Source organism: Euprymna scolopes, chromosome 34, assembly GCF_053919585.1.
Source record: "Euprymna scolopes isolate OS-2025 chromosome 34, ASM5391958v1, whole genome shotgun sequence".
NCBI lineage: Eukaryota > Metazoa > Mollusca > Cephalopoda > Sepiida > Sepiolidae > Euprymna > Euprymna scolopes.
In genome coordinates this window covers 45284560-45309559 of record NC_136515.1, presented here as the reverse complement: position 1 = coordinate 45309559, position 25000 = coordinate 45284560, and the positions used below count along the sequence as shown (strand labels likewise).

The 25000-nt window shown below is 32.7% G+C and overlaps 1 protein-coding gene across 1 annotated transcript in view; it reads left to right on the top strand.

The window, feature by feature from the left end:
* Positions 1 to 25000, top strand: part of LOC145259190 (uncharacterized) — a 987395-nt gene that overhangs the window by 471953 nt on the left and 490442 nt on the right. The window lies entirely within an intron of this gene.

The following is a 25000-nucleotide window of genomic DNA, read 5'->3' as shown; positions in this document are numbered from 1 at the left end:
TTGGTATTTCGGGCACTAAGAATTTTCATTCTAGCAGGAATAATATATTATTTTCTCATTCCAGACATATAAATGTTAGGGAGAATTTCGAATAAACCCCCAATACGAGATGAATCATCGTTTGATTATTCAGCATATTTTTTACTCGTCTTTAACTTCTCGTTGCACTGATTTCAATTCAGTAAGATGCATAGGACTAGTTTGCCAGTGTCGTTCATGCAATTATCAACTTACCGACATGCCCGGTTCCCGTGTCTGTAAGTAATACATGAGTAATTATGAACATGTTTCCCTAATATTTCTATTCATAATTCCAGAATCATTTTCCAATTATATTGCTAATCTGTTTCCGAAACATTTTCCCTTTTGAGTGTGTGCAATAAATATTGTTTGACCTAGTGACATATATTGGAGAGAGACGACGACTTAGTAAACGAGCCTTAACGGAAATATTATACAGTATTTACGATTCTTATCAGTATCCAATGTCATTTTATATATATATTTATGTGTGTGTATGAAGTGTGTGTGTGTGCGTGTGTTTATGTGTATGTATGCATGTATTGATACGCATAAGGTAATACTACATAACGATAGGGATGGCTTATCGGAACGCTTGAAATGTTTAATTAAAACAATGTTCGACTCGTTTTCCGAACTATATTTTAAGGCGGCCATTGATAGCTTAAATATATGTCTTACTATTTTTAGACATATATAAGATGATTGCAACGTCTTGTCAGACGAGTGCCACTCCCTCAGACACTTAAATTTCATGAGCCCAAAAATGACTTTTTTTTTTTAGTTCGACCGGTTAATTCACACGCTCAAGCAGGAATGCCACTGAAGACGGTCATTGCGATCAATTATTTCATGCTTCCAGCATTTCAAGCCTCCACACGTCACAACATTTCTATCGCCACAAGCAAGAGCAAGATAGCCAGCAACAAGTTAAACTGCAGATCAGCTTAATGCGGGTACTGGTCTCCCGCTTTATGGTTTTTTAAATCAAAAATTTGCTTCTCCAGGAAAGGTTGCCTTCACCACGGCTTACGGGAGCCCTCTCAACCCAACACACACATACATTTGTTTAACTTTTGGAGTCGTATTTTCTCTATAATAATGAATAGAAAATCTGCGTCTGCCTTAATGCATATATCACATAGATGGCGTATCTCTTTTTCATATGACCAGAAGATAAAAATCAAAGTCTGGAAAGTGTGATTTGAAAAGCCATAGTCATAAAGAACAGTACGCTTTCCTGTACTAAATGCTTGGCAGTTTCATCGATATTCCTTGGTAGTAGCGTCGGGCCTATTAGCAACGAGAAAAACAAACAAAGAGTGCGGAAAAGCAAAGCGTAGGAGGATGGATTCTTAATATTATAGGGACTTTCCTCATCCAAGAATCTATAAGCCACCTCAGCCATAAACTAAGGAAAGAAATAGTGCTCTGTGTTATCTCTTCAGATCTACCATTATAATCAATACTTAGACGTAGACGCCTTAGTGAAATCAATAACTATGAGACGTATACCTGTGAGATATCTTTATTAACCATTTGCTGTCATTAATACCGTCCTTCAAGAAAAATATACGTAATATAGGGTTATTTATACTGTGATACAAACAGGCGAACAATTAGGATAAAAACGAAGTAATACTACATTAATTCCATTTCAATAATCTGACGAACAACACGAACATAGTCTGAGGAGATGAAGCTATATATCTGAGGAAATAAGATTTTGTTTTGTGTGAATTTTAATGTCTTATGACTAGGGCTTTAAGAACAGCATATTCTTATTATTCTTTTGGCTCTCTAGTATATATTCGACACAGTTAGACACAGTTAATCAACCGAGAACCATATCCCTCTATATAAAAGCATATAAGCTATTAACGGATACACACTCGAGAGTCAACACAATGAAAAGAATATGCTGTTGTTCTCGCTCTGGTTATTATATCTTAAGTTTGATAGAATATCCTATTTTGACTTTGTTGTGACGAGTGCCATTTCGAGGAAAGCACACCTCCTCGGAAAGCGATCATGACGTAAACTATAGTTTGATCAATGTAAGGCTTACGCACTAAATACATAAATTCCGTAACTGAACGTCTTTTATATAGAATTGGGAAAGTAGCAAACGTTTCTTCATTTACCAGAAACGTCCGCCATGGAATGCAAAACAAAAATACAAAAAATAGGTTTCCTGAATTCCGATCAGCTGAGCTATGCTATATTGTTTTTATGGCGTATTGGTATTTGTACACAATAAACACGTATGTAAATTAGATACAAACATCATCAGATGGTCAATGTCATAACCTTAGAAGATTTCGTTATCCTTATACAAACTAATACGCACGCTAATAAATACAGACCCCCCACACCCACCCACATTATATATATATATATGTATATATATATATATATATATATATATATATATATATATATATATATATATATATATATCGTATACTTGTAAATATTTTAAGGCGCTTTGATAAACTGGTATTTACTATTCAGTATAACCTCTATATCTAGAAACTTTCATTATGAATGGAGGTTTGGAAGTTTTCGGACAAAATCCAATATGTTCTATAATATACAATATAATATACCTTCTATTATACAAATCGGAATGGGAAGTGATGTATCTGTTCTGTTATGAGTACATATTCTCGAACCTAATCTAAAGTGGGATAATATCTCTTTTCTGGTCATGTACAAGTTTCCCAGGCATTACTCCTTGTTTTTTTAAGCTTATAGATTAATACTTGTTCTGTAGTCATGAAAGTATTTTCCGTAGATTATCTAATTTGGGAGTAGAATTCATCAATAACAAATTATCACAATTAACTTTGTACTAGAAATTTTGTATTAGGTTGGTGCAAAAATAATGGCGTATTTTTACGTTCAACTTCAAATCCAAAAACGACATTATTTTTGTAATAATCCAATACTTAAATTGTGTACACCAATATATGAAGTAAAAATACTTGTATATATAACGCTTTAGGAATGTATATATATATATATATATATATATATATATATATATATATATATATATATATATATATATATATATATATATATAACGCTTTAGGAATGTATATATCTATAATGCTTTAGGAATGTATATATAACGCTTTAGGAATGTATATATATAATGTTTTAGAAATGTATATATATATAATGTTTTAGGAATGTATATATAATGCTTTAGGAATGTATAGAAAATGTGTTCAGACCAATTATCTTGAGAAAGTTGATCTTTTTCGATATGTATATATTGCTTGCTTTCTCTCGCAATTTATTTAACTTATTGCGAAATGTAATTCTCGTCTAATTGTATATATTAATTGTTTGGATGAAAACTAATAATAATTTAACAATTCAGCGCTACATTAATCATATAAGTTTCTGAGAGACATACTAGTTCTACTCACGAATAATTTGTTTCTAGAACTGAACATTTTTCACCGATTTTATGTTTCTGACGTATATCAGATAAAGATATTATGCTACTGAAAGCTGTCATAGGGTGATGGGAATAAATATAGGAATTGCAGAGATCTCTATTAGAAAATTACGAATAGGGAAACTTCATTGATTTTGTATGCAACCTTCTAGTCATATCCGCTTCTAATTTGCCATTGCCCAATAGGAAGGTAACATTCCTAGTCACGTATAATTAGTTTCTAGTATCAAAAATTGTGCATTAATTTCACGTGTACAACGTATATTAAAATAAAGATATAATGCAACTAGTATCTATTAAAAAATTCTTATTGTTATTAAAGTAAAAGTTAATCTGGCCAGTATCACATGGCGTGACCATTTGGAAATACAATTGCTGTATGTATTTATGTACACGAGTATGTATAATACTTCAACGAGATGAACGCCTCGCCTTATACCAATGTACACACAATATTTGTAAATTGTAGTGTCTGTTTACCTAAATCTAACAGTGTGGAGAAGTAATAGACAGGCCTAAATGAGGTTCTGAAGCCGCCGTGAAGACAATAAATACGAGGGGCGTCCAATAAGTAATGTCTCTGACCCACTTCCCATAGGAGTAGCGCAACGAACCTGGCACAATTATTAGTCTTTCTCTACATATGACACCCCCAGAGTTATGCATTTCTCGGTTCGTTTGATGCAGCTCTGGAGACCGTTTTTGTAGAACACCCCAGGTTGGTCCTCCAATCACGAAGTGACTTCCGAAATCAAGGCTGCCTCATCTGGGAAACTGTTTCCTTCCAAAAACAACTTCATGGCTGGGAAGAGGTGAAAGTCAGAGGGTGCATAGCCAGGAGAGTAGGGAGGACGGGGAGGATTTCATAACCACACGCCCGTGCTTCGGATCTGGCGACATGCAAGTTGTGATCCGGAGTGTTGTCTTGCAGGAGGAGGGTACATTTGCTGATCTTGCCCCGCCTCTTGATTTTGATAGCTTCCCTTAATTTCCTCAAAAGTGAAGACTGTGAGCATAACCTTGCCAGCGGAGGGTTGCACCCTTGCCTTCTTTGGAGGTGGTGAGCCGCACTGCATTGACTGGGCATTGGTCTCTGGATCATAGTGATGGACCAAGGTTTTATCCTCTGTAATCAGTCTTTTGAAAACCTTTGACTCATCTTCTTGGCACATCTCCAAACTCATCCTCGAGCATTCGACGCGTTCTCGCTTCTGGAATGGTGTGAGCAACCTGGAACTCCATCTGGCAGACACTTTATGCATATGTAAATGGTCATGAATGATAGTTTCCACTTGACCTACTGGGCTATTTGGCGAATAGTAATGCGCCGATCTTCCAAAATGGCAGCCTCAACTTGACGGACAGATGCCTCATCAATGGCAGAAGGGGGGCGACCAGGTCTGAAAGCTGTTTTGACAGACTTCCGGCCATGTTTGAATTCACGATGTCAGCGTTTTACAAGGTCAAATAATGGGGCATTATCACCATAAGTTTCTTTCATTTCATCAAACGTTCCCTGTGGTGTGCGTCCTTTCCAATACAGAAACCGGATCACTGACCGACATTCAACAGGCTCCATTACACGCCTGACTCAGTTCAACACCTGTAAAACAGAAACCACAATTAGTTCAGAGCTGTAATTTGCCACATAACCCGTAGAGATCACCTGCAATGTTTCAGCTAGATCAAACAACTGGAAGTGTGTCAGGGGCATTACTTATTGCACGACCCTCGTATAGGAATGGTAGAGGGTTCCGATAAAAAGCAGATCGAGAGAACACATTTTTCATTTACAGGCATTGTTTAGTGATTGCGTCACAAACAAATGCCTGCTTCCAATTTGTTATCAACTATGAGAAAGCAATGGCGTTCGGAATGTTAATGTGGATGCGCAATCAACTCTAAATATAGCAAAATATAGCAAAACAATTATAATAAAATATTATTGATTTCATTCTGTAAGTTTAGTTATCACAATTCACGTGACAATCGATCTATACTGTACATCTTTGTAAGGCATTAAACTTTAATAAATATTAATTAAATATACATCTAGACGTACCCACCAAAATCTAAGCCATAATGTTTCATAGGTGATTTAACCGATTTCAGATTATAATAGCATTTTCAACGTTAAACACAAAGATTAAAGTGGAAAAAAATCATCAATTTCCTCCTCATGGTCTGAAATATGAAAATATATCTTTTGTTTTGGCTTAAACTTATTCATTTATCACTTTTATTTCTCATAGTCTTCATCGACATTCACTTTAAAATTCATCAATGCCATTATTATATTCCCTTGTGGGGCTGTTTGTGTTGACAAATGAAGATAATTTATATTTCAGATGTATTCTCGCGTCTCGTATATTCGTCGGTCGATTTTTCGTTCAGATTTTCGTATAACGCTTTTACGTTTAAATAAGCGATTATTAGGCACTGCTTATTCCAACACAATCAACTCTGAAATAAGATTTGATTTAGTTTGTCTGAAGTTCAAAATAACATTACCGTTCAGCTGACGGGCTTAATGACAGGTCGTCTCTCGGTGACGATAAAGTTTGAAATAACATTTACATAGCCATACGGATAACCAGAACACTTCATAATCTAAATCTTAAGATAGTACATTGACATAACGAAGGTAAAGCCAGCAAAACAAGTTCTCTCATGATATTGGGAACCCATTTTGAACAAAATTTCTTACATATCCGGCAGTATCAGTAAACCGCTACAAAAAAGCCTCAAAGAATCGCCAAAAATACAACAATGCGTATCATTTCTATAAAATTTAAAAATGAACCAACCAATCCTATCCGGGTTTTTTTTTCTAGATTAATTAGGTCGGTTGTATGCAGATAACAAATACTGTATAGACTGAATAAAATGAATAGCTTCATAATAATCAGAGAGGGTTATAATGGATGCACATACTCAAGGCTTTGTGACAAATGCTTTTTAAAAAGATGTCTGGTCTAAGCAATTACAACACGAACAGGTTCGGCCACAAACAAGTAGAGAATGCGAACCATATAAAATACACCTCTAATAATTTTACTAAAGGACAGATATAATATAATGCGGCATGATACAGCGTGTAAATATCTTTAATAGATAATCTGTAAAAATGTTGAATATCGAATGTAGCAACAAGAGTAGGAACATATATCAGTAAGAACAGTTGGAAATACATAATACAATATCCATTATAATGATGTAATTCCAACATCAACGTATCCAAAAAGCACATCTAATGCACCTGATATAGTGATATAGGACATGAAGAAGAGAGAAGCAAGCACAGTGAAAGTTAATAACGAAACACATACATATAAATATATATATATATATATGTGTGTGTGTGTGTATGTATATATATATATATATATATATATATATATATATGTGTGTGTGTGTATGGGGGGTGCGTGTGAAAAATTATGCTGAGTAAAACCGGGTTGAAAGAGGAATATAACGATATGCCATGTTCTTACGTGCGATATGACAAGTAATCCAAATCTAAGGAAGAAAAGAACAGAAAAAAATTGTAAAAAAATACTTGGCAAATTTACATAGTAAACCAAGTGCAAGTAAGATACAAACATATGCATTTAAAGTAGATCTAGAAAATTGAAGATATCTGTTCTCGAATGTCGATGATAGCCGGTGAATGCCCAATCCGCAGCTAGCAAATAAAAAAAGCAGAATGATTGGACACCTTTTTCTTGCAATCACCCCGAAAATAATTAACATAAGAATGGGTTATATTGAAATTGGTTTGAATCCAAGACAAGACCTGAGTTCAAGAAACAAGTAAACAATAAATACAAAAAAAAAACATCTTAGTAAGATTATTTACATATATGTTGTTTTATATTTGATTTGTTTTGTTTTTTTTAATATAGTATTTTGTACTTCCTGCGGTCTCTGCATTTCCATTACTTACTTCGACATGATGGATGGCTGAAAAACTTTCTTTCTGATGTTGACGTTCAGGGGAAAGAAAGTTGGCACATATCCTTGATTTTTGAGGCTAAATAATGTTCACAATCATATTACTGCCATGAAAATCAATTATCCAGTCCGTGGCCAACGCCTTGATTTTCGTTATACTACTACTACTACTACTACTACTACTACTACTACTACTACTACTACTACTACTACTACTAATAATAATAATAATAATAATATATAAGGTGTGTGTATGTCTCTTATTGTGTATGTGTGTATGTATATAAACATAAGTATATATATATGTGTGCGTGTGTGTGCATATATATGCATTTAAATATATATATATATATATATATATGTATATATATATATACATACATATCTCTGCTTTTATATATAAGTCAGTTTGTGTGTATATGAGTGAGTTTTTCCTCATAGATTACCAAATAACTAAGCCTATCTTTTACGAATTTTACTTAAGGTTACTTTATATTTCTGTCGATCATCTTAAGTATGATTTGTACGGAAATTTAGCCGCTGAGTATCGACTATCAAAAAAGTCCGATCTTCTAAAAATGGTATTTCCTCTCTTAAAAAATAAGAAAATACAGGAAATATTTCACATCACACCGGCATTACTTGGCCGGTGTAACGTAAAATATTTCCCTATTTAACGTTTCTTTTTCATGTATAAGAGAATGAAATACTACTTTTAAATATCAAATATCAGATCTTTTAATATATACTTTTCAAATATATATCTTTCAAATATACCTTTCAAATATCCAAATATCAGCCGACGTGATATTGTAAACAAACACAGACGGAATTAGATGAACGACATAATCATTGTTATTTTTAAATTTTTATTTATTTATTTATTTATTGCGCATTAGTTCTCCGGGCAAATTATTCCTCATGACATGTAATAATTAATGGAGGATTGATTATCTTATAATAGATACGCAATCTGCATAATTTAAAATATTATGTTAAATGCATTGTACGAGTAACGTCATGCGCCCTGTTAGCATATATATATATATATATATATATATATATATATATATATATATATTATATATATATATATATATATATATGGTCAGAAGAAAAGTTGAATATATATATATGTATATATATATATATATATATATATATATATATATATATATATGTATATTCAACTTTTCTTCTGACCATTTAATTATTCACGTAATAACATAATTCAGTCAATATATGTTCATGATTTTTTTATAGTACGAAAACCTTTGGGCTGAAATGCCCTTTCTTTCAAACTGACTGTTACTTTCGGTTATTTCCATATCTGATTTGTATTTTCTGATTTTAATAAAGGTGACCATATTATCAACTGTCCGAGTAGAATCAAATGAACATTTTAAATGAAATAAAATGATATAAGTTTGCATGGTAGAAATAACGTCATAAAAATTAGAGATAGAAAATTACTTTTCATAATTAAAGTAGGATATATATATATATATATATATATATATATATATATATATATATATATATACGTAAATTCTATCACCTATGTATCTATTCTAGAATCGGTATGACGAAGGATTTTTCATATGCTTTCTATTTTTCTTCTGCCCTTAACGATTATAGAAGATTGCAAATTGCATTGCTATTATGAATGATGAATGATTACTACGGTTATGTAAAGAAAACATTCTTTTAGTTATTTTGACTCCCGAGTATATATAAGCTAATATTTTATATACTTTTACATAGAGTTGTGTTGTGATTGATTAACTGTGTCTAGCTGTATCAGATATATACTGGAGAGTCAAAACAATTATAAGAATATAGCCTTGTCATAGCCCTACAGACTGCCCATGGATCAATGGAAATTCCAAATCCCTGTTGCAGATATAGATAGTGTAATACTCTGAGATAGCAAGCCATGTCATGGACAGTTGAGAGAAGCAGAGATATCTCATCAAATTCGGGCTAAAGTCCGTTGAAAACAATGACAACTATGTCGAAAACTAAATTCTGTACACAAGTGACCACTAGTTTTTTATGGCATCAATCTCGTCTTCATAACTCTCTAACCTTTCCAGTAATAAAATAGGGCACATTACTTTTAGAACGACCCTCGCGTTATCACTTTGATCTCATCGTAAAAATATAATCCAAGTTAAGTAAACTGTGCCTCGTTTCTTAAGTGTGTAACTATGGAAGATTTAGAGATGTGATATGAGAAACAAAAGTACTGTGAGGCCGTTTTTTTATTATTAATATTATGTTTACATAATTTGACTATTCGAATAAATTTTGACTTAACTTCAAACGCACGCAGACATATAGGAATTCTTGACTACACCGAATCGTTATAAAAGTAACTAATTTTGAAGTAGAAAGAATCGGCCATAACCTTGTTATCCTGCTACAACCAGCGTTTCACTATCCTGTATATGATTTATGTTTGCCACGCGAATTATATACCGAATTATTCTCGACTCCAAAATCGACAGACATTAGTCCATTCCTGTAATAAACTGGTCCCTTTTGATTGTCGTGTAGTACTGGTTCTGGGTAGTTCTATGTGGGCAATCCTTCAACGATTTGCCTTCTCTCGTGGAGAAAAGGAGTTAGTTTGCTAATAGTCTTATGTATCTGCTAGGAAAGCTAACGAAGGTGGATAAGCGTCTTTTGCATGACCAGAGACACCTGCCTCCTGAGCACTACCGGGTCGAATCCACTTTCCGCCCCTAGTGCTGCAGTTTTTACGGAGGAAGTGTACCAAATACTGAGATTCATAAGTTTGAGATTTTTGTCGATAATTTTACTTTGCATCGCACCAATATTGTTCCAAGGTATATATTGTTTTGGTTGAGCAAACAAAAAAAAAGCGGTCAATTTTTTTTTTTAATTTGATCCTATTATAACCCCTTAACGTTGATTATTTTGGGCTCAAATCAATATATTAGGTTAGATCCATGTTCAAGGAACCTATATCTAATATTAAAAAAATTGTCAGAGGAGATTTGTAGAGTTCTCAAACGTCAAATCTTTGAAATTTGACCCCTGAACAGCAATATTTCTGGCCGAAAACGGACCACAAAGATTTTCCCAACTCTCAGCACCCGGTATACAAATTTCGAGTCTGTAGACTAAAAATTGACAGTTATAGTGTAGGGAAATGTACACACACAGACACACAGACGCAGACACGTTCACTTTGATAGATATACTAGCATGGGTGCCCGGCGTTACCCGGGTATTTGGAGGTGTACGTTGAGCAAAAAACAAGGTTAATTTTTTTAAAATTTGACTCCTATTATGACCCCTTAACATTTATTGTTTTGGCCTCGAATTGAATTATTAAGTTAGATCCATGTCCAAGACATCTATATCTCAAATTCCATGTGTTTAGACCCAACATTGTTGGAGGAGTTTGGTAGAGATCTCAAAGGTACCAAATCGTTTAACTCTGACTCGTTACTCGCCAAATTTCTGGCCGAAAACCGATCACATCGATTTTCCCAAATCACAGTAACCTGTACATCAAATTTCGATTATCTAGACTAAAAATTGACAGTTATTGCGTATGGAAATGTACACAGAAAGACAGACAGATACACAGACACTTTCACTTTTATATATATATATATATATATATATATATATATATATATATATATATATATATATCTATATATCTTTCATTTTTGCCTTTTGGTCTTACTGAATTCAAGGACAAGAATTTATATTGTCTGGTGAAGTATCCAGCTCCGTGTTATTACTTAAGGTAACATCACTTAGAGAAGGTGCAGCATTCAGCGAAAAAGCTAATTGTGTTAGCCGTAGCGAGATCTTATTTGGGCAGCGAATACTATGTGATTTTGAATATTTGGTCACGGTTTATTTCTATGGAGAAAGTAGCCTCATGCCAGGTTGTTCTGCCAACCCCCTGTACAGAGAGACCTTAGCCACTCGAGCATAGTGTCTAGTAGGCATTCAAATGTATGTGAATATTTTATGTATCCAAAGACATGAAAGAAAAACATTATCATTAAAATTAATTCTGCAGATAAAGCGTTCGAATGAACTTAGTCAATCTAACATTAATTATTTATATCGTTATTTCATTGTTAAATTATTATGTTTATATACCTTGTATAATATAATATAGGTTTCTGGGATCTGGTGAATTTTAAATTATTTCTGGTGTCATGCAAAGAGTGTGATATATAATTAAATACGAAATAGAAAAAATATTAAGAAACACCGATATATAATTAAATACGAAATAGAAAAAAATTTAAGAAATACCGATGCTAAAACACTAACTATTACTTTGTAGAGGTTCTGGGGTTTTTTTTTCGTCTATCGATGATGTGGCGTGTCTTATTTTTTTGGAAGGACTATTTATTATTTTATGTCTTGATATAAGTATATTAACACACCAGAGACGCACAAACACACATACACTATATATATATATATATATATATATATATATATATATATATATATATATATATATATATATATACTTTACGTATAATATGTATTATATAAATGTATAATATATATCGAGTATCTATGGGACGTATTACGTATAATGCTAACATATTATAAATATCATATATAGATTGTATATATGTGTATATATTTTATATATTTGTATGTGTGTATATTTATATACATGTGCATATTTTCGTATATATATATATATACATATTTGTGTGTGTAACAAAATTATCAACACGCAACATACATATATACACATATATATATATATTAACATGCATATATACAGATATACTCATATATTACTCATACATAACAGAAACACGCACACATATCGATATATATATATATATATATGTGTGTGTGTGTGTGTGTATGTGTATGTGTGATAAATGCGATTCCAGATGGCTGTACTTAGATAATGATGATAAATGTGTTTATGATATTCGCTTTATACAACAGCTGTTCATACAGTATCTAGGAAGAGATTTATTTCATTATAGACACTACTGTACACCAACTGCAACGTTCTGCAAAGAAAAAGCCAGAAACGAATTAGCATTCATAAAAACGCATAAATAGAGTTACATTATATACATAGTATTAACTAACATTTTATAATTATTTTGAAGCACACTAGTTCTACAGTTTTTCTTAGCGGAAATATATTTAAACCAAGAAGGGAGAAAATATGAATTATTACGACCCATTAAAATATTTTATCCTACTTGTTAGATTTCAGGTGAAGTCATTGGATATTTTTCTAAGCATGAGTGTTTACTATTTCTTTTACTAATCTATATATCTATAAAATTGAACGTGTCTGTGTGTCTGTCTGTCTGTGTGTGTACATTTTCCTTCGCAAAAACTCTGCCAATTTTTAGTCTACAAACTCGAAATTTGATATACAGGGTGATGAGATTTTGGAAAATCCGGGTGGTTCGTTTTCGACCAGACATTTGGCTGTTAAGGGGTCAGAGTTAAACGATTTGATACCTTTGAGAACTCTACCAAACTCCTCTGACAATTTTGTGTCTAAACACTTGAAATTTTAGAGATGGTTTCTCGGGACATAGATCTAAGTTAATAACTCGATTTGAGCCCAAAGCAATAAATGTTAAGGGGTCATAATTGGGGTCAAATTTGAACAAAATTGACTGTTTTTTTTGTTTTGTTTTTTTGCTCAGCATGCACCTCCAAACACCCGGGCATCGCCGGGCACCAATGCAAGTGTATATATATATATATATGTATATATATATATATATATATATATATATATATATATATATATATATATATATATATATATATATGGTAATAGCATGGGCCATTAACAGTAATTATCACTGATCCAGGCAAGTGATATACTCTCGATATACGGGAGCAGCTAATCTTAAATATCTACCGTTCTGAGCATAATTAATCAACCTTACATCATACGTTCTTACAATATCCATTTACTATTATGTTCTGACATAATCGAATTCACGAAAGGCAATGCAATGTTTTATCTATTTTTTTATGATTATATTAGGATGATAACAACAATCTTTGGCGCACTATTTTTAAATTAATTGTTAATTTTTTTTTCCAGGATTTTTCTGTGACTTTGTTAATATAAAGTTTGTAAAGTAAAAAAACAATATCGTGCAATCATATATGCTACTTTTTATATCTGATTCTAAATTAATTAATTTATATATATATATATATATATATATATATATATATATATATATATATATATAGCAATGATATATATCAGTTGGAAGCCCTCGGCGTTCTATCGAATCATGTCATTCGTTACCGCTCTCACTCTATTCATTCAATTTTTGTAGGCTTTTCGACAGCATGGAGAAAATTCAAATCTGCACGATTTTCTTGTTCCAGTGCAAACTATTCGAATATCTGCAGCAACAGCCTCTGATGTCAATGCTGCGTTTGGTCCAGAAACCACTAACGAACGTGGTGCCCAACAGTTGTCCAAGAAATTGCGCAATGGTTACGAGAGTCTCGAAGATGACGGTTACGGTCGGTCGACTGCGGTTATAAATGAACATTAGAATGCCTTAATTGAAACTGATCCTCGCAAAACCACACAAGAAGTTACTGGTTAACTCGAGGTCCCACACTCAACAGTCGTTCGCCATTTAAACCTAATAAGAAAGTCAAAAAATTTGGATAAATGGGTGCCGTATGAATTGAACGATAATAAAAGAATATCGTCGTTCGAGGTGTCTTCTACGCTCCTCCTTCGCAATAAAAACGAACAATTTCATGAGCGGATTTTGGCGTGTGGTGTGAAGTTGATCCTCTAAGACATCAAACGACGCTCAGCACAGTGGTTGGATGCCGGAGAAGCTCCCCAACATTTACCGGAGCCGAAAATGAAAAAAAATGTTATGGTGACTGTTTGGTGATCTACGGCCGGTCTCGTGCATCGCTTCTTGAATCCGGGCGAACGATTACGGTGGAGAAGTACTGTCGACAAATTGACGAAATTCACCAGGAGCTCCAACGTACCAGTTCTCAATCATGACAACGGTCGCCCGCATGGTGTTCAACTCACCCTGCAGAAGATGAACGAATGGGACTGCGAGACTCTGCCTAACCGCCATATTGACCGAACCTCCCGCAAACATATTATCCCTTTATCAAGCATCTCAACTGCCTGCGCGAAAAATGCTTCAAATGCCGAATCGGCCTTCAATGACTTCATCACTTTCAGAACTCCGGGCTTATTTGCAACTGCGATATATAGACTTGTTTATCGTTGACAAATATGTGCCGATTCTAATGGTTCTTGTTTCGATTAATAAAGTTTATTATAAAAGGAATTATGAGCTTTTGAAATTAAACATAAAAACGACATTTTTTTTGCACCAACTGAATATTTACCGAAATAAAATAAAACAAAAACAGATATCCATTAATAATAATTTTCCCAAATACATCGTTGACAAACAAATAAAGCTAATGTTACAAACCCTTCAAAACCCAAACAATAATATTCGCTATAGTTTACCAGTAACTAACTTCAACCAATTTTTTGAATTGAGGAAAAGACAATTTAAAGCATTGCTCGTAGATATTTAACTTCAGTTGATAGCAAGTAGGATTAAAGTTATTATTTAATATAAAACATTTAATACCCCGAACCTCGTGGTTAGAAACAACTGCCCTCCGGTTATATGAATGTTAGAGCAAACCAATGTTGTATATAAGTTCAAATTTCCTCTTGGTCAATATAACTTCTATACTAATAAAACTAATACCTGTATTATGCATGCAGCAACAACTTTGTCCTGATTATGCATTTAGCCAACAAAAGTGTCATACGTAAATATATGCAAAAAGCGAATAAATGTCCTTATAGCGAATAAATGTACTTATAGATGATATTAAAATTTTACAGGATAAAATTAATCACAAAAATAAAAACATTCTAAAGGCAATTTACACCAGAAAGCAACACGCTATTGCTAATAACAGCGTATTCCAGACCAGTAGACGCATATTAAAATGCCTGACGTTACGTGGAATGGCCGGGCTTTACTAATATGGGCTCAAAGACCGTTAGATCTTAACTCTCAGATTGGTCCTTCTTTACTGGGACAATTCCCTCTATACTGGGACAATTATTATTTTTTGTCCTAATCTTTTAATTCTACTTTTAGAGGAGCTGGGTTACCCCCACATTAATAACGACCTTGTGCCACATTTGCTTTCGTGCGGATGCAAATAAATACCTTAAATCTCAGATTGTTAATCGACTTTATTGATAACCCTCTTCCACTGGCTACAAGTTATTGAGAAATCTTCTCTTCTCTTCCAGCTTCAGATTTTATTCCAGTTTACTTTCACCTCGACACTGACACGCATTCCACCTAAAGATGATACTCAGTCGAATCAGAAACGCTCGTGATTCATATGGTACCTTTAGTAATACCTCCGACGTCGATATAAATAATATTATACGAAACATCGTAAAAAAAGAAAATTCCTAATAAAGTTAATTGCATTCGTTGATTCCATAATATTTGCTTCAATATAAAGTTCAACAATAAGCCTGGTAGACAAATATTGTGATTGTCATTATATGAACTTCATAGATAATCATTTTCTTTATAGTACAGTGGTTAATGTCTTTGTGCGCATATCGTAATATTTGATTTATTTCGTGAACTATTATTATTTTCTGTATGATTTTATGGATAGAAACAGTTAATGTTTTCAGTGACTCTCGAATATTTGAATAGATTTGAAATTTGATTCCTTATTATTGCAAAATAAACGCTGGAGTTGTTCACAACAACCTTGTTATACACACCGACACACACCACACACACCCACGAGCGTGCACACAGACGTACGCCCCCCCCAACACACATATATAAATATTCTAAAAGAATGTTCCTTAGATATATTTCACGTAACGTTAAGTTACAAAATTCCCACTGTTTACTATGCTAAAATCACAATGACTAATGTATACCCATTAACCCTTATCCTCGAGTGGCCTCTGGGCCTTGATAAGTGGTGACACCCTTGTAAAAAAAAAGAACAAGATTACTTACATGTTTAATAAGTATCACATACATTTTCTATTCGTTAAATAATATTAGGGTGCAAAAATAAATAAATGAAAAGTGAGAAAAAAAGAAAGAAAAATGTATGTTAAATCTTGAAATGTAAAAACCAAATCAATTAGTTCGTGAGAAAAAGATTATAATCAAATTCTCGAATGAAAGAATTAGCGTAGTAGAAAGATGGGTATATATGTTGAACATTAACACATATATTAATTGTAAATTGTTGATTTTCATGAAAGTAAGCTCCAAGTATTTAAAAATGGTATTTTTATTGTATATAATGTGATCGATGTAAATATATATGCGCCTATACATATGAATATGTATGTACGTCTATCTTTCTCTGTAATAATACATATGAGTATATACATACATATATATATATATATATATATATATGTATATTTGTGCATATGTATGTATATTTATATATGCGGAAATACGTATATATATATATATATATATATATATATATATATATATATATGACATTTAAAATTGTTTGCACAGACATATGTCTATATGTATCTATGTATGTATATATATATATGTATATATATATATATATATATATATATTTATATATCTGAAAGGAATATACTAATATATATTGTTAACGTCCATAGGTTTCTATATGTATACGTATTTGTATCTGAGCGATTGCGTGCCACATACAGATTGAAAATAGTTGAAGTAAGGTGTATATATATATATATAAATATATATATATATATATATATATATATATATATATATATATATATATATATATATTGACGATTAAAGATGGCTATTTAGACAGTGACCTATTGATTGCATGTGATATTCCCGGATTACCTCGGAATTTGTTAAATAAAGTATACTTTTTGCTTTTTTCTGTCCCTGCAAATTGCACGCGTTTTCTCAGTTATTTGCGATTCAATGTCTGCACTTTTACCCACAAAACATTTCCCTTCATCCAATTAAGATTTTATTCATGAATCTAAAATATTTTTTTGTCCGAAAACGAAAACTTTTTGATTCACTGTCGAAGAATTTACATTGTTTACTTTCTTTTTTTTTATTTGTGCTCGCAGCCATTGATATTTACACGGTCACACCGAAGCAACACTTTGGTCTCCATAAACACTACCCTTCATATTGGATTCGGGGTCGGCGAAAAAATGTCTTCCGACGCAGGGGTGAGTCATAAACTGGGCACCGGCACAGTGCACCGTAGGAAAATTGTGTTACATATTACTTTGCAGCAATTGTACATTAAGCTCAGAAAGCTAGACTAGTGTGAATAAGAACTCTGCTGTTTATTTACATGTATGGTCGTATTTTTTTTGCATGGTTCGCTCTGAATCTTTATTCAGAAGTGGATAATGAAGCAAGACCTGCGTTGTTGAGTTCTTGATTTTACAATAACGCGAGGAAGAGACTATCACTATCCGCTTTTGCTTCTATGTCCCAACTTCATGCATTTCTTATCTGAGATACAGACCTTGGCCAACATACATTTGTTAATCCCTTCCTTTTAGTTTAATTACGCAAATTAAATACTAATCCCATGAGGATATGTTTGGAAAAGTCATGAGTATTTTACTACCAGTTTTCTGAACTCAGCAATTAATTGAATACGTTATAAAACAAGGTTCAATTTTAATTTTAAAATTATACTGACACTTAATGAGTTGGTGATAATTAAAGCACTTTTCTTACTGTTCTGCGTTGTTGCATGCTTTATAGGGAACGTGTACATATCACAGGCATATTTAAATAAGATTGCAATTTTTTTCTATCTAATCCAAATACAAATAATAAAGAAAAGAAAGCATTGTATTTATAAGTATGCAGTAAGAATGTTTGATCAGATATATATATATATATATATATATATATATATATATATATAAATATATATATATATACGTATATATATGCATATATATGCATACATTTATATATATATGATATATGCATACAATTATCAATATATATATATTATCTATCTATATATATATACATATATACCGTATATATGCACACAAATATACATACGTGTGTATATATATATATATATATATATATATATATATATATAAATATATACTACCCAAATATATACAGAGAAATATATATATAAATATATATATATACGTATAAATGCATATACACATTTACATATATAAATATACATACATATATATATATATAAATATATACATATTTTATATACACATATTTTTACATATACAAATAAATTCATTTTTATCTAGACTTATGTAGCTATTTATATGTAGATATACACAATATACTATCATATATGTATGCATATTATATATAATATATATAATATATTTAGAAATATTATAAATTGATGTATAATATATATATGCATATATTATATGCATACACACGTAACAATATAACAATACATATATGTATATGTGCAATTATATTCATGCAAATATTCTACAAGTTTTATACATGCATGATATTTGCGTAAACACAGATCTCTCACTAATATATATTTATATAAATTGATCTATGCGTATATAAATGTGTTTGCCTACTAAACTTCTTTCTAAGTTTTACGTCTACAGACATTAAACATAATATATAGGGCAATAGAAACCACGCGGAATATTACATCTTCATTTTACCCGTAGAAAACTGGAGCAAATGTGAAAATTATTAAAAAAAAAATTGAATTTGCCAGTTGAAGGCCGAAAGACTGCCCTAGTGTTATGCACGCATAACATAATAGTTATCTGTTCATGTTTTTAGCATTAAGGTAAAAGTAAAAGGAAAATCGTAAGCTAAACGTTTTGGTTTCAGTTCTCCGTAGTCGCGCACAAGTCATTTTGTTTTAATGCTTATATCTCTATTGGCTCCCGTATAATATAATAATATAATAATAAATACGAAATTTGCATTTATCAAAATAAAATATTTAAGCGTATCTCACGCTCAGGTAATGTTGGTGGCCTGGTAATATATATATATATATATATATATATATATATATATATATATATATATATATATATATATATATATATATATTAGTTTTGATGTCACTACTATATATTAATTGATTTACTGACATACTAATTGTCCCAATGAGGATAATTTGATAATGTTTTAAAGAAACTTCCCAGAATCTCTCTCTATACATCTATCTATCTATATCTCTATTAATTATGAGTGTATATGTATATATATATATATATATATATATATATATATATATATATATATATATACATATGTGTGTGTGTATATATATATATACATATGTGTGTATATATATATATATATATATATATATATATATATATATATAATGTATGTATTTAATGACCTTGTTTTTGAGAAAGAGATATTTAAATGCTAGCAGCGATGTGGTTAAAAGGGAAATGGGAAAATGGAAAAATAACATAATAAAATGTGATGAAAATAAACAATTAAAAACTTACAAGAAAACCGTTTGATTCCCCGAACATGGCGCGCTGTACTCTATTTTTGTTAGTTACAAAATGACTTCACTGAAGCAATTAACTGACAACTTGGGGTAATTGACGTGCCAAGCTATTGACTGGGGTTTTAAACACCTGGGCAAACAACTTACGTTGGGTCACTTACAAGGTAAAAAACGTGTCTACTATATTTACATAACTCACGGCTGGAGTGTATTTAAGATAAAAGTCATTTCGCAAATGTCTGACTTAAGGCTAAATTAAGTGAAACCGTTAGAAAACCTTATTGTTATGTGTGCAAGAATACATGGTTTCATTTAACGAACTCGTCCCGGAAGCTGGGATTGGTGATGGCGGGATAGAGATATTCTGGGATATATTACAGGAATTTACTTTGAAAAATATTACTTCACATTCATGGGGAGGTCTTTTGCTATATTTAGGAAGTATGTTTGCAAACACTTTTTCCAGACTTGAACGTATATAAAACTCATTTTCTAAATCAAGTAGGCTAAAAGTGTTTTTGATTTCCTATTTCTTAATTGTTATAGAAGTGATGTTGGGAGACAATCTCTGATTTATCTTCACGCCACTCCACTGCCAAGCATTCAAAACCAATAATCTTCTAGCTACAACTGTTAACCATTTCCTACACTCACCATCGCCGTCTGAACAAAAATTCCATGACCTTATTTTCTTTCCTAGTACTCTCCATCTGTAGAACACAATTCGCCCCACTTCCTTATCATCTCACTATAATATGATCGGTTTCTGTAACATTACACGTAGATCCAGCACATTGTTTACTCAGTCGCAAAGAAACTAAAGACTATAATAATTCGACGCCTTGCATTTTAACAACGATATTTAATTCATTCTTCCGCTACGCGTGATTTTCGTCACGGTTGTGACGTAAGCTATCTCTCTAATTGACTCTATCTCGTTTTTATTTTTTTCTGTTTCCTTAGCGTGACGTCATTTCGCTCCCGCTCTGTATTTAAATATAGACGCCATACTCGTCCTGATGCATTTAGATTTACATGTTCAGGTTAAGTAATTTCTTGTCCAGATGCCCTCTTAAGTAATTGGATTCTTTTTAAGTTCCAGCATTACCAATCATCAAGGTATTATATTACAGTTTATTCGAGACTCATTATCTCTTATCCTCAAATGACATTTGGACCTTATTGAACACCTAGAAAAAAACGACATTTTTCGTTATCATATAAAAGCGACTTATGTCAAGGAACTGTTTACATTGCATGGGAAGATGGACATTTGTATAATCTGCCGAAAGAAGTCCGGTTGCAATATATTCCACACAGTGAAAGTTATTTCAATTTAGCTCTATTCGTAAACATTTCGCCCGATACCAGGGGAATACATAGAGAAAGGAATGGTTTAATCTATGTTGTAGTAGAGCTCGGTTTTTAAAATGATTTGTTAAGGAAATCTATAACTCGGAACTCAGTCAAGCAGATGAGCCTTTTTCTATATTATTAACAAAAGGTTGTTACAATACTAACAACGCTCCTGTTTTGGCAATAGGGTTTTAAGAAAACATACGAAATCATGTTCTACTATATTTCGAAGTCAATTGTGATTTCTTTCGATATAACGAAGATTGCTTTGAGTGACGCTTTCAACAAATACATCATTCTTATTTGCATCTGGCAGAGTAAATGCAGAGTAGATGTTGAACAACGAATAAAGATAAAATTCACGCTTTCCGCCATTTTTATTTTAACCGCCTAGATGAGTAGGCATTGTCTCACAGCTTTTTGAGTATAACACGTCAAGTAAAAAAGATATTAAGAGCGTATGTGTTGCTTATCACACAAATTGAATGCATTAATATATGTATTGCTTGATAAGCGATTCAATAATGAAATCAGTATTTGTTTAGATTAGATGTAGTTTCGCAATATAGATTTCAAAATTTCACACTATTTTCGTCTGGGCTTTTTATCCAGCATGCGGCTGAATTGCGCTCTGCGAATATTCACCTAGCAAACATTTAACAAGAACATAAATAAGTAATGATATTGCATACATACGCCGAACAGCGGAAAGACTCCTCAACTTGTTATTGAACCTTCCTTTTCTATGTTGTATGGCGTGTGTTGAAAAGTATGCCATGTCAACTCTGACAAACTAAAAAAAAATATGTATCTATTCAGACTGAAGTTGTTTATTCTTATCAAATACATCCAGTACATGCATTAGATTTGTAGTAAAATCATTAGTTAAACCCCCGTTAAATGTTAAACATTGATCAAACAATTTAAGGCAATGTTCACAGGCAAGGTTCACGATTAGATGAAAAGCGGAATTGAATTATTTAGTATAGTGACCGAGTAACTTGACTCTTCGGCAACTTAAACCAAAGTGACTGCTTAATTTTTTTAACATTTTCCTTTACCGTAGTATTGACATGAATTCATGATCCAGATACTATAAGTGTGCAAGCAATTACATATAAACCTTAGCCGATATTGATACAGATGAGTAAGGTGCTACTTTTATAAAAGTCAGATTCCTAGTGTATGGTGAGTTGTTAGCAATATGATTTTTCATGTTAAATTTAAATTTCTTTATAATGAGATGATCGCTCATCTCCATCTCAGAACACAACAATACGTCCCTATGCATCATGAGTAAGCTGGAATCTGTGTTAAATAGAGAAGTAGTCAATAATCTCGGCAAAAACAACCTTCTTAGTGAGGTGCAATATGTTTTCCGTTCTGCTAGATCTGCAGCAAACGTGCTTACAGTTATATCTCGTAGAATAAGCGGATCACTCGATGGGGGCTTCCTCTCTATAGCAATTGCTCTTGATATATAAATGACCTTTAATAAGGTATGGCATAAGGGTCTACTTTAGGAGATCTCAAGCTATGGTATAGCTGGAAATGTCTTCTCAATGATTAAATCATTGCTCTCTGATAGGTTCATAAGAGTAGCAGTTGATTAGTAGAACTCAGAAGCTCACAGTATCAATGCTGGCGTTCCTCAGAGATCAATTCTGGGCACAAGTCTCTTCCTGATCCACATTAATGGTCTTTCAAATCACATCCGTACATAATTCGTAGACATTTAGGCTGGCAACACTACAATCTATGGCAGCACATCAATAACCGTAAACGTAAAATGTTCTTTCTGATTCTCTCTCCTCTAATCCTGAGCATGTTTTACAATGGGGAAAGCGGTGGTGGTTACTAATGCATCTAAAACCAAGCTTCTATCACTACATCATCTACGCTCTGATGTCAATTTTGCATCGGTTGAAATGAATGACTCTTGTCTTGGGGAGGCTCTATGTTTTGACAACCTTCTGGGCTTGACATTTACTCCTGGCCTGAAATAGAACACGTATATCAAACCTATTGCCAAGGTCGCTGGAATAATGGTGGGATCCCTCTATCGCTCCAATAGATATCTCACTCTTGAGGCAATTCTCTACCTATATACCTATATATGGTACGGCCAACGATGGAGTACTGTTGTAACATCTGGGCAAAAGCTGCGAGAAGCAGTTTATTCTCCCTGTACAGCATTCAAAATAGATTCGTAGCTTAGTGGGGGATGCCCTTTTGTCTTCTCTGTAGAAGCTTTTTCCACAGAAGAGACGTTGCGAGCCTGTCGCTGATTTATCGTTATTTTCATGAAAAGTGAACAGCTGAGCTTCAATCTATGTTCCCCCCTCGCAAAACTGTCACGAAAAACACTTGTCTTGCCCAAATCACTATCAATAAGTTCCCACACTTTATTTGTGCCTAAACCTAAATGTAGATTCCATGAACAAAGCTTCTTTCTGAGAACTGCACTCCTGTTGAGCTCTCTTCCGATTGACTGGTTTCCAGCGGACTGCAATCTGATTATCTTCAAGACCAACGTAAAGAAGTTCTTGATAAACCGTCCTCCTTAGTAATCCAATTCACAAAATTCCCACTACTTATGTTTACTACGCTATAATCACATTGACCAATGTGTAGTCATAAAACCTTATCCTTGAGTGGCCTCCGGGTCTTGATAAGTGGTGATTCCTGTGTAAAACAAGAAGAAAATATTCAGTCATCGGAAACAGGGAGCAGAAATGAAATTAAATGTCTGACTGTACGAATCATTTCGTAATCTATGAACATATCGAGTCAAGTATTGCATTGGAGCGAGTCATGTACTTCTAAAACACGATCAGAGATGCAACACTGGAGGATTCAGACAAGAGCAAGAGTTTGGAGGCACTTTAGAACTTACTAGTTTGGATATGGAAGTTATTTTCCTTTTATCTGCTTGTTTTTTATTCTCTTCTTCTTGGCTGTGCTCTTATACTCACGAGAATTTCGTGTAAGTAATTATTCATTTACAATAGTGAGTGGTTTATCACCGGATTTTGAGTGACAAGTAGTATCCCCTAGTCCAATAATATTTAACAAATTATTCTGCATTATCGTAACAGCTGAGTTCTTGCAAGGTTTACCATTGACCCTCTCTGAAATTTGAGAGACAATGAGCCTTTCTTAAATTTCAGTGCATTGGAAAACTTCAGTGGAGGTCTGCAATGTGTTCTCTCCTCTTTCTTTGTACCATATTTGACTTCCACTATATTTTATACCGTATTTCATTTCCTATTTTTACGACAGTTATTATTATTATTATTATTATTATTATTATTATTATTATTATTATTATTATTGCAATATTAGCAAATGAATTGACGTAATCACAAGAGCCGCTTCTCATTGATCTCTTACAGGCAACGACTATCAGTCTTCAGAAAATTTGAGTGGCAATAATAACAAGGCCCAAGTCATCTTTGCACTAATCTAGTGGGGGTTTGGTTTTTTGCTTTCTCTCTTCGTTCTTTTTATCCTTCTGGATTGTTGAAATCCATTTTGCATGATGCCAGCTGATGAGGACACTTTTATTGGGGCTTAAAGTACAATTATACAGTTTCAATTTTATTTTTCCTGTGTAACGTT